The 13,034-nt window shown below is 33.2% G+C and overlaps 1 protein-coding gene across 8 annotated transcripts in view; it reads left to right on the forward strand.

Annotated features, from left to right (window-relative positions):
- Fas2 (fasciclin 2) overlaps nucleotides 1-13,034 on the forward strand; it is a 226,722-nt gene that overhangs the window by 139,389 nt on the left and 74,299 nt on the right. The window contains exon 1 of one of the 8 annotated variants that reach the window (XM_070110271.1): nucleotides 7,038-7,060. The exons of the other annotated variants lie outside the window; for them this stretch is intronic. The gene's annotated coding sequence lies outside the window, so the exon portion shown is untranslated. Of the gene's footprint in view, nucleotides 1-7,037; nucleotides 7,061-13,034 lie in introns of those variants that run through there. 8 annotated transcript variants of the gene reach the window in all.

The raw sequence follows: 13,034 nt of genomic DNA on the forward strand, positions 1-13,034 counted from the left end.
CGCTGTGCGTGAATGAATGCTGCCGCCGTTGAGCATATGAGTGTATATTAATGTGCGTCTGTTCCGTCAAATGATGCGTCAGATGCCAATAGGAAGATAAGATGCCGAGCACGAATGTTGCCATCTTTCGCTAGAAGCAAGCATGAATGGCTGACTATCGAGCGGAATCTGAAGGCATACATATGTATGTATGAATGTATGCATGTATATATAAAAGCATACTTCAATTGGAAATTATAGCTCTTACTTAGAAGATCGAATGTTTGCAATTGAGATATATCGATATCAAAAGCTAGTGAGATTTGCAGAGGTGCTAACAGCTAACACATACTAACGGCACTTCTGACAATGAACGTGCTCTCATTTTGTTATATTTTCAGTTTTATTCTGCTTCATAGTGGCGCAAATTGAGTGGAATTAAATTAAAATTTGCTGATAACAGCTGTGGGTTGCGTCAATTTTTATAGAATTTTTCGAGTCTTTTTTGTTTTTGTGCTTAAAACGTAATTGAACTATTGCATTGAACTTGAAAATAATTGTAAATCATGCAGTGATGCGCGAAATTTCAGCTTCACGGGTTAATTGAATAATAAATTTGTAGCGTAATAAATTAAGTTATGCCTCAAGTGCTCAATATATGAGTGCAATTTACTAAATATAACTGAATTAGTCAGCTGTCAAACAGGCGCTTAGGTATATGATAAGCAAAACCAATTGCGATAAAAAAATTGCAATAAAATTTACTCGTACATACGCAATATATTTAAAACTGAGGTTTACAGGCTGCTTAAGTTAACACAACTAGCAATATATTATAATAGCATGCAGTGGTTCGATTATTTTAATTTTATATCGATTATGACTGCATTTGGAGAATTTTCAAATAATACAAGTTTTTACAAAATGTTTTCTTTTGACTAATTAAAGTATATTGAGCTCCAAAAAGAATATATATATTAAGTGGGCCAAAAAAAATTTTGTGTTAAAGTCCAACTGAAAATCATAAAAAACTACGAATAATTTGAAATAAGTTGACTTAACCCAAAAAAGCTTCAGGCCTTTTTTGTAGATAGGTAAATTTCCTATAAGAATATGTGTTGATTCTCGCTTAACAATTATTTGTACAAGTACAATAAAAATCCAAAGAAAAAAAAAACAAAATTTCCTGTGCTATTTATATGGGAAATCGAAAATATCAATGAGGCACCTCTTAATATTAATATTAAGAGCTCACAGTTTTAGTAATTTTTTTTCCAGCATTTCGGATGAGAGTCTTATGGTAACTAAGAAAAAAACACTAAAAGTTTTTTTGGCCCACCCTAATATATATATAAAATATTTGTTATTTTAACAATTTTTTACGTAATATTAATATTAAGAGCTCACAGTTTTAGTAATTTTTTTTTCAGCATTTCGGATGAGAGTTTTATGGTAACTAAGAAAAAAACATTAAAAGTTTTTTTGGCCCACCCTAATATATATATAAAATATTTGTTATTATAACAATTTTTTTTACGTAAAAATTTTTTTCGATAATCGATATAAGCTATATTAAGAGCGTTATTCGGAAACGTTTCGAGTAAAATTTGTCAAAATGCAAATCTTAGCTCAGAAGGGAGTGATATGAACAATGGTGAGAAAAATTCGTAAACGGTTTTTCAATCAAAAATTTTAAAACTGTCAAAAGGTTTGTTTTCAGAGTTTAACTGCTATATTTTCTGACTGGTTATATGTTATCGTTAATCGATAACAAACAACCAAAATATCTGTGTATATCCATATCTGATGTAGAATCAGAAATATATGTATATAGATCATAGAAATTAAAAAAAAAAAAACAAGAAAAATTTGAATTCGTTCTTTATACAAGAACTTCATTTTGATCGTTCAGTTATGACAGCCATATGCTACAGTGGTCCGATAGCGGCGGTTCCTGCAAATGAACATATTCTTGGCGAGATAAGGATGTGTGTAAAATTGCGTATATATACCCTGAGAAAAAACAACTTAAAATCAATAAAAACAATATTTAATCAATAAGAAACATTAACAAAAGTCCATTAATGTTGAAAATTCTTATTTCAATATAGAACAACCCTATTTTAATGTTGCGCAATATGCATCATATTAATACAGACATAATGTATACAGACATCACGCTGATTATTTCATATATATATATTTTATAGAGTAACCAACGTTTTCTTCTGGGTGTTGCAAACTTCGTGGCAAACTTATTATAACCGGTTCAAATTCTGAAAAACCGTCAAAACGTATATTTCCAGATGCCATATTTACATATTTATTGACAATTTTAAAATTTAAAAGCTTTTGAATTATAAATCTTTTATAAATTTAGATAAACTTTGTTTTTTAATTTGTTTAATATTATTCTATCGAGAAGCAAATGCTGAGATTGAATATTTTGTGAAAGTTCTGCAGAGGCAATTTTTTCGAATAAAATTTGACAACTTTTGAAGTAAGGGAACGTTATGTACTCTCTCATTTGACTTCCCCGCTCTTAGAGAACTGCGTTCTGGAACTCTTTCGAGTAGACACCAGTAAAAGGTTGTAACTTTTGCCGAGTTAAGGAACACAGCCAATATTTCGACAGCAGTAGAAGCTTATAAAGTGCTCACACGTACAATTTTAGGACTAAATAAAATGAACAATTTATAATGTTTATAAAAAACAAGAAAAAACGTTAACTTCGTCTGCATCGAGGCAATAATACCCATCACAGGAAGATTTTAACCCTTAAAGTTTCAACCACGCCCCTCCCCTTCCTCAACCCGTGAATTATTTTTACTTTCATCTTTGTAATTTTATCTTTCTTTTCCAATGGGTTTCATCCTATGATTTGGATTGCTTTCAAACCTTATCTAACCTAGTCTATTATGTAGATTTTTTAAGATGACTGCAAGCTTTCGTGTTTACATTTCTTTGCATTTTTCGAAAAAACTGCAACAATTTAAAAGTGTATACTTGTATTTTTGTTGCAATGAAATCTTGATAGCAATTAATTTCGAAACAACATTTTTTTCAATAAATATTTAAAATTCTGCAAATTTTTCATGTTTTTGATGTAAATATTTGCACTATTTTGTGTTTTAAAATATTTATTTTGCACTTCGCATAAAATCTATACATCATAAACTACTGTTGAAAACTTTAGCATTAATTTGTTGTACATAGCATTAAGCAACAAAAATGTACGTAAATTTACACACATTTTGCACTGATAGAAAAATCTACACATTGAACTTGCAGAAGCCTCGAGGCTCTTATTTCGGATTGCCTGCTTTATAAGTATGTACATGTACTGCATACATACTTTACAGTTTCATTGAAATGTTGGCTAAAGTTTTTAAGCAGAACTTGCTATAACACAACAATTACTGCTCAAGCAAATTATTATGCACTGCAACAACAACAATGCAAGGGTGCTGCTGATAGATTTTCGCAGCGCGCAGTAAACCCCTTGCACCAAAAAGTCAACAATGCAAAGGATTAAGGCGCCAAAAGCGCATGATAGGAGCAAGTGGCAAGCAGCAAGCGGCTGCTCAACAATTGCAAATATCCATTCATGAAATTCAGACTTAGTGCTTGCTGCAACGGTATTGTGAAGCTGTGAACAGCACTATGTAGACCGGTGTTATAGGTGGTATGGTGAAATGAAGCGAGCACAGTGCAAAAGTTGCACGAGCAGCAGCAATTGCGCTTTTCTTTCTTGCAACGCGCGCACACACACGCCCACTTAGCAACATACAACTAATCTACCCGACTTGAGTGCATAACGTGCCAGCTGAAAACTTTCAATTTCAATGTGCTGCTGTGCGCCCTCCAATGCGAGTTGCATGTGCGGCGCACTCATAGCTGACGGCGAAAACACATAACAAGCGCTATTGTTGCTGTTGCTGCTCAAACCAACGAGCACTACAACTATTCTCCATTGAAATGCAACACTGAGTTTGCATCTGTTTAAAAATGGCAGCTAAGCGCTGCTAAGGAGGCTCTCAAATGGTTGGCTGACGCGAGAGGGCGCCGCGAGTACGTGCGGGTATGTAGCTTTTGGACATTGCATACGAAATGCGTTTGCAAAGTTTGCATTGCAGTTTGTAACTATGTTTGTGTGGGTGTGTGTTGGTGTAAAAGGCCGAATCCTTGGCTTACTTACTGCCGCTGACTAACCTTTTGCACTTCCTGGCCAACGCTGGAGTGATGGCGCTAAACTTTTTCAAGTCATGTCGCGAATGGAAACTTTTGCATGATAGCCGTTGGCGCCCTGCCGGCTGATAAGATTGTTCTGATGGCTTTACTTTAAAAAGCAGATTTTATTTTAGTATTTTTGCACAAAATTTTGTGAAAGGCTCTCTGCAAATATATTCTCTGACAGTTGGATATGAATAATTACGCCCGTGTAATTCTGGGCATTATTTCCAAACTTAAATTCGCCGTGGAAAAGATCAGTTTTTTGATGTAAGACAAAACGGAATGTGTCACTTCAAAATTTTACCTTAACAGTAATACCTCTCGTCTGAAAAGTATCGATAATTTATTCATCGACTGGTTTATACTGCAGCCAAACGCTAAATCGTTTAATTTACGACCGTATAACCACAAGCCGATCTCTCACAAACCTTCGCTATTTTACATTGTAAATAGTTTGTTTTTTTTTTTTGTCCAGCATTTCCAATTTTCCAGCTCTCTTTCTCCTCATCTCTTCTTCTCCTCTCTCTATCTCACTCTACCTCCCTACCCCCTCTGTCGTCGTTGAAACTTTTTTTCTTCTTTCTCTATCAATCTTTCATACACTTTTTATGTCCATTTCTGGCCATATTCCCTCTCTCTCTTTCAATATTTCTCCTTCCCTCCTTTTTTTATCTGTATCTTTTCTTATCGTTTCTCTATCAATCTTCCTTTCATTCGTTATATCATATCCCTATCTCTTTCCATTTTCTCCCCTTTGTCTCTTTATTTTCTTTCTCTCTCCCACTCTCGCTCTGTCTTTTATCTTTTTCTATCTTCCTTTGTATCACGGCTTGTTGTATATTCATCGCTAGTTCCTCGAGTTCAAGAAATTATTCGTATAATACGAGTTTTGTGAGATATCTTACAAAAAAGTGAATAATGCCAGCCGCTTTGGGTATCCCAATAGTCCATTCCGAGGGCCGATAACACGATTATCGAACTTAATTCCTAAAATACTGACTACCTTATTTGTTGTGTGGCTCATTATGCCTTCTTCTTTCAACTAACAATTGACTAAGTCTACATTTTCTGCTACTTTAGAACTCACCGTTGACTATAAAAAAATTTCCGCAAATATTTTCAATGAAAAATTGGCAGTGCCTACTAAACTAAAAATTTCTATAATGAAAGCAAAATTATGCATGAGAACATAGTCGAGCACGACCTTGAAATTAACAGACTTTTATTATGCTACACGCTTAAAGACGACACAGGCAGTTAGCGCTATTGTTTGCGCACCCAAACTTCTTATGACTGTTTATAACGGCAAAACTTTTTCTTGCCACAGTTCCCATTCTTACTTTTTGCCAGCAGCGCTTTTCCGCTATTTTCTTGAAAAAATAAATGATTTTTATTGTTTGATTTGTTGGCCTCATTAAGCACGACATTGATTTGCAATTGAGTCGCTTTTTGCACTCAACAAAAATACTTACTTATACACTCAAGCCATGTAAGTGGAATAGCATGCTACTTTTTTTTGCGGCTCAGCGTTGCCGTAGACTGCTGATTTCTAGGTCAACTCAAACATTTTCTATGCCACAATGACTTTTTTCCGCCACCATTTTACAGCGATTCTTCAGCAACAATTCATTTTGTCCGCTTTGTATGGCGCGCGGGCTGGAAGACTTTTCTGAAAGAATAAGGCAATACAAATATATAAACAGCTACAGGCATATGCATATAATAACAGTGAATATACCTGCATAAATATGTATGTATATATGCATGCTCAGCAATAGACGCAAAGTCAATAGCGATTTTCTCCAAGTGTTTTCATTCAACGAGTTGGCAGCGCCTATCAGTCACTCGCGCGCCTGGCTAGGTCTGCCGCCGCTGGTTGAAGCGTTTGACTGGCTTACAAAGTATACACACATACATACATACATGTATGGTATATTGTATTTGTTTGTCATTGATGCTCGTTCGATTGGCAAGCGCCAGGCACTTTTTAGCCACGGTCGGCCGCCATGGCAGCTGTAATGGCGCCGAGGCCAGCATATGCAGCGCCTGGTATCTAAAAGTCGGCCGCATGTATTAGGATTTGTGTCAATTCGCTTAGCGCACGGGGACCTCACTTTCACCATTCACTTGTATTATACAAGTATTTTAAAATTATTGATTTATTCACTCTGTTGAATTTGGAGTTTGTTAAATCATTTCTTTGCATGTGATTTTTCTATTTTCGAGTGGTGAGTGTGGTGAAAGGCGCTCGTTGCATACAAATATGCTTTTTTTATGAAAAGGTTTTTGTTTTTCTTTTTATTATAACCAGACGTTGCTTAGGGTTGAGTGAAAGTTAATGACAAGCAAATTAATTTGTTTGATTTGATTGATTTTAGGGTAAAAGGAAAAGGGTAGATAATTGGGAAGTTTAGAGTCAGCTATTAGACAGAGTTAAAAAAAAAAGTTTTAGAAGTTTACTGGTTAAAAATATTAGATCCATAATTATAATTATTTTTACTGTTTGTTGTCTTAAGATTTTTATTATATATATTATATATATGATATTATCAATATTATTATTAGTATAATTAATATTATTGTTATTATTATTATCAATTCTCTATTACTTTTTGTAATAAATTAATTTTTGTGCTTCCCACATAAGCCGTAAAAATATTAATACCTGTATATATATGTAAAAATGTCAATATATAATTCTACAATATAGAATCTATATTAAAGAAATTTGTTTTCTTTTCTCTCATTCCAGGTTTGTCTAATTATAAATAGCTCACAAGAAAATAATGGATATTAATTTGTAATACACGGTGTATAAAAAAACATAACTTCAAAGTTCTTAACCCAAGTAAGTGTATAGTTATAAAATTAAACGCATCAGAATCCGAACACAGAACCAAGAGTTCTGATGATATCATGATGACATGATACGAGACACTGTCATTTTTCGTCATGTTTTTTCAAACGCGTTCCCTTATTATAAACATAATAACTAGACAACTTTTATACCATGTAGCAACATGTTGCAAGAGTATAAAAGGAAAGGCTTTAAAAATTATTTAACAATAAATTAAACAATAACAAACATTTTTATAAAAAAAATATAATATATTTTCATTTCGAAAATATATTTATACAAAAAACCTATTTGACAAAAAAAAAACTCACAATTAATACAAAAAAATGTAAAACAAAAGCTTTAAAAATAATAATTTAATAATTAATAAAAAAAAAACACTAATAGAATTTTTATAAAAAATTCATCATAGAAATTCGTATATTCATATATATATATATATACTTGTAAATCTTCTGTACGTGTGTTTGTAATTGAACTCCTTCTAACGGCTGGACCGATTCAGATGAAATTTTTTGTGTGTATTCAAAGGTTTTTGAGAATGGTTTAGATTAACAATTCGATTAACTAGATAATGTTTTAACAATGAATTTATTTATTTATAAATTGTTGTTGATGTTATAACGTGTTAAATAAAATTCCGGCAAACTGCGCTGCAGTCGTGCCTGGTATTCAAAAGTATATTTGAGTCTCAGTTGCGCCTGGTAGATGACGCAGATACCAGATTCTAAGATAGCATAAGTATAGTTTAAACTATGAAGACTATAGACATGTATATGGTGTATAGTGTCTAAACATTCATACTGCTATGCTACTCTATAAGATACATATCTTAATGAAGATTTATAAAGGATAGTTTGACTGAACACATTTGCTACTTTTTGCTACATCCATATACATACTTTCTTCTTATGGATATTACTTAAAACTATTTATTTTGAAATTTGTTACTGTTTCGAAGTACATATTTTACATAATTCTTCATAAAATTTTCCTAACCTACATAACTATTCTAACACGTCTGTCGGGTCCGCTAGTATTCATATATTTTCTTTAAAAATTATATTTTATTGCGTTTCAAAAACATTTTGATATAACAAAAAATATTTTAAAAAATAAAACAAAAAATTTTAAATTAATATAAAAAGTTTTGATCAAAAAGAATGGTTTAAGAAAACTATTCAAAAATATATAAAGAAATAATATAATCGTTTATAAAAATGTATCACATACACTTGTGCATTTTCATCAAAAATACAATTTTCATGGTATTTCGAAACTACTTTTATAAATAAAATATATTTAAAATATAAACAAAAAAATACACAAAAATAAAACAAACAATTTTAGTCACAAAAAAATCTTAAAAAATATTATTTAACAATAAAGAAAAAAATTTTTTTTTAATTTTTCACATAATTTCATATATTTTGATGAAAAATTCAATTTTCATTGCATATCGAAAAGATTTTTTATAAACTAATATATAAAAATATATAAGGAAAAACTCAAAAGGGTTGCAAAAAATTTTTGTCGAAAAAATAATAATAATAAATAAATAAAAAAATATAAAAAACCAATTAAAATATGTTTTCATTAAAATTTATGTTTTCATTGCATTTCCAAAATATTTTTAATTTTTTCTTTGTTATTTTATATATTAATTTTTTGCCACACACTATAGTATTTTATTTATTTATTTATTTATCCCAGGATACAAAGTACATATTACATACAAAGTATGCACCTATAGAGGTGTTACAAAAGGTAGGCCTGGTAATATTAGTTTATTATAATTAAGTACTAATGTATTAATAACAAATGTCATTTATAATTGAAAAACAAAAGAAAACATAGTATTTTTAAATATCAGTGTCTACAATCCACTCAGTTATTTTCTTTTTGCTTCCTTTATTTTTAATATTTAACAACTTTACACTCAGCGGTAACATATTGTAGTATTTAATTGCTATATATTTCGAGTCTTTGTAAGATATATTTTTATTAATCTTTGGTAACTGTAACGGTTTAGCTCTAGCCTTACCTTTATATTCATTAAATACCTCTCTACAATCAGAATAATGATAACATAGTGACTCAGAAATAAACTTCTTTTTAATACCCAGTACGGGTGTTCTCTCGTTTTTATCACATAAATGATTAATTAATTTATCTTGTATTTTTATTAACAATTTTGTAACATTCTTATAACTACCTCCCCAGGCAATAATTCCATAGTTGGCTATACTATCGAATAATGCGTAATAAATTGTTTTTAGTGCTTTCTTGTTCATTATATTTTTAAACTTTGAGAATATAAATAGAAAATATCTAGTTTTTTTTATGACTTCTTTGATATGAATATCCCATCTCATGTGACTATCAAAATATATACCTAAGTATTTACTATTATCAGTTCTTTTAATGGTCTTATCATAAATTTTTAACTCAAAACTTTCTGGAATACTGTCTTTATATGAACCGAAAGTTATATAGTTAGTTTTTCCAACATTTAGAGTTAAGTAATTATTACACATCCAATTCCCTATTAAACTTAACTGCACATTTATTTGTGATTCAGCTTCCGCCCAAGATTTGCCTATACATTTAACTATTGTATCATCTGCATAAGCTGCCAAACAGTTTTCAGGTAGTTCCTTAAAGATATCATTTACATATAGAAGAAAAAGCAGTGGTCCCAAGATTGTACCTTGCGGCACCCTATTACTAAAATTAACTTTCGCACACCCACGTACAACATTAAAATAAAACATTAATTTGCACTTATATTAAACACCTTGCAGACGTCAAACGATTATCCACTCAACAGATCTAATAGACAAATTAAAAATTTTAAAAAACTCATCGCTTTGTGATTTTTATATGTATGTCAAAACAGAGCACACCATTAAAAGCCTTGAGTCGCTAGTCGTCTAAGCGTGAGAACAAAGGCTAGTCGGTTAAATTTGCACCGAGCAATGCGTTACACGCAACTAATGATAAATAAATATATATACACACACACACACATAATCAATATATTTTGTCATGTATAAATGTAAAGTCTAAAGTAATTTTCTAAGATTTGCTAGTAATGAACTAAGGTTCCCTCACTTACCATACATACGCGTATATGCTTACAAACACAAATACATAGATATATTCCCACATTCGCACAATTTTATATATTTGTAGATATATAATATATGCGCCCCCGCCTATACACTTGGGCCGTATTAACGACTTTTTGAACAACATTCATTGCATATTTATAGGTGCTTAAGCTGCATTCAGGCTAAAGGCACGCGCCCGAGCAACAAAAGCAAGCGTAAAAGCAAAATCAAGCAAATGTAAAACCAATAAAGTGCAGTGCAGTGGAAATAGTTTGAAAACTGCCAACGAAAATGGAGAAGAGGAGACAGAGAGACTGGCTGTGGACGAGCCCACTGCTGCTAGTTGTGTTTGTAGAAGCATAGCATACATATGCGTGCTTTTGCATGTGTGGCTGCATGTGTGTGCGCTCCAAATCAAACACGTAGCGCTTTAGTATAAGAAGGCCATTTTTATTTAGATTTTATGTGCCCGTTACAAGCAAAAGATAGCAAATATTTTATATCTGTGTGTGGGTGCATGTGCCTAAAAGCACGCCAAGCGCATACGTTGGCTTTATATGTCAACTACTACTACCACCACTACTACAGCTACTATTGGGACGACATCAATTCATTGTAATTTCTCATGTTTATATGGCAATGACAGTGCACTCTTTTTCATGCTTATTATCATAGCATACATAAAGGCTTATAGGCTTTTGCAGCATGACTTTTATATGTATGAGTGCATGTGCGTCAATGCTGCCACATTCGAACATAAAATTTACTATTATGTGGCGCGCATGTTTGGCATATTGAGTAGTAGCGCATGAAAAAAATAAATAAATAAAAATAATAGCAATGTGGAGAAGCAAAATTGGCAGGCCACACGAGGGTCCGTTCGCTTTTTGTTTAACTTAAAATTAAACTTTAATGCTGTCATTTGCAACTTGACGATTGCGACCCTTTTTCATACAAATTGCACACCTACACATACACATTTAAGTTGCATTCCGCAAGCCGCAGCGCTACTTGCTTGCGCCGAAAAGTAGACATTTGAGCGCGTTGTGGCATGTGAGTTGCATACTAAGTGCGGCATTGATGAGTTGCAAGTAGCGTAGGCATAACGGCGGCATTTGTATTGAATTCTTGGAGGTTATAACCTGCTTGCCAGCCCCATTTTCGGTTTACTTTACGCTTGCCGCGCACGTTCCACTTGATACGCGTAGCTGTCTTGCGTTTCATGCAGCGCTGACGCTAGCACACACGTTGCGCTGGTGTGGCCATCGTCAGGTACCCCTCAACGCCTCAGCTGAGTAATCAAAGTCTGCTCGTGCAACCGTTCAACAGCGTCGAATGCTTTGTGAATTTTTAAATAGACCAAACCAATTCAGCGCCGCTGCTGGGTCGGGTCTTTATCAGCTCGGCTGGTCGCAGTCGTTAGCGTGTTTTGGGCGATGCTGCTGCACGGTCTATACTTTTATATATAATATATGTAGCTAGCATAAAAATGTAGCTATAAGCACACTCGCTCGCTGCACAGCTCAGCCACAGCGATAGGCGAGTACAAGTACGCTACCACCCGCATTTGTTGCCACGACAATCGCTGCCATTTTCAGCATATTAAATGTCTCGATGTTTCTAAGTCGTAATCCGAGTAGAATGTGAGACAGGAAGCATTGTAGACAATGCATAGAAAACAAAAGGCTGTAACGAGCATAAGTCGTGGAAGTTTGTGAGATCTTAGAGAGAAAATTTAATTTAACAAAATATAGTCCGTTCGCTTTACCATGTGTATTTATTTTATTGTTAATACAAAAGTGGGAAAAAATACAGTTAAGATGAGCTTAAACACTTTTGATGGATAGCGTGACTATCTTGTTCTATTATAAATATATTTGAAGAGCATACTTTTAGGAGACATTTTAAATACCTATGTAGTCTTCTATGAAGCCATAAAAATAGAACTATTATAAGTCGGCAAAGCGTTTTGAGGCCAATACAAATTTGCTTAGATTCCCACTAGCTCAGCGGTATATCTGAAAGTTTGAGCTCTCAAGTGTTTAATCCTTGATTTCGCAAGAAGGAAGTGTTGAGATGTCTTCACCTCATCCTCTTTCATACAGCTTCTGCAGCTAGCATCCAAAAAGATTCTCAACCTTACAGCATGGACGTTGTTAGGGCCATGCTCTGTTAGAACCCCTACAACTAGGCAAAGGCTAAACTTACTAAGGGCAAAGAGCTCCCTTGATCTCTTGCTCCATGTAGCCTCGTCTTCTTCTATACTGCTTCTGCAGCTGACATCCGAAAAGATTCTCAACTTTACAGCGTGGACGTTGTCAGGGCAATGACCAGTTAGAACCGCTACAACTAGGTAGAGACAAACCTTACTGAAGGCAAAGAGCTCATTTGATCTCTTGCCTTCGATCTTCGGCTTTCCAGTAGTAGAACACACAAGGAGAGTGGAGCACATTTTACTGACAGGGTGGCTAGGGAGCGTCTTCCTTGCCAGCTCGTCAGCTTTAAAATTATTTGCAATTCCGATATGGCCTGGCATCTATCTTATCACAGAATGATTTGATATCATTGATATGACAAGGTTAGGCAAAAATCTTCGGCCACAACTAACAGTCTGTAACTTCGTTAAATTGAAAAGAAGTTTAAAATTTTATGTTATTCGAAAAGTATCTGGGGTTGCAATTGAAAAAGAGAATTGAAAGATCTTACCTCCGTATTTATTACATATTTTTCGTATATTCGGGTGTCAGGATGCAAAATTTCAAAAAAGTTAAAATTTATTCAAAATTTTTGAATAGTTATACTTAACTTTTTTAAAATAAAGGTTTTCATTTCCATGAAATGAAATTTAAAAA

Source organism: Bactrocera oleae, chromosome 5, assembly GCF_042242935.1.
Source record: "Bactrocera oleae isolate idBacOlea1 chromosome 5, idBacOlea1, whole genome shotgun sequence".
Lineage (NCBI taxonomy): Eukaryota > Metazoa > Arthropoda > Insecta > Diptera > Tephritidae > Bactrocera > Bactrocera oleae.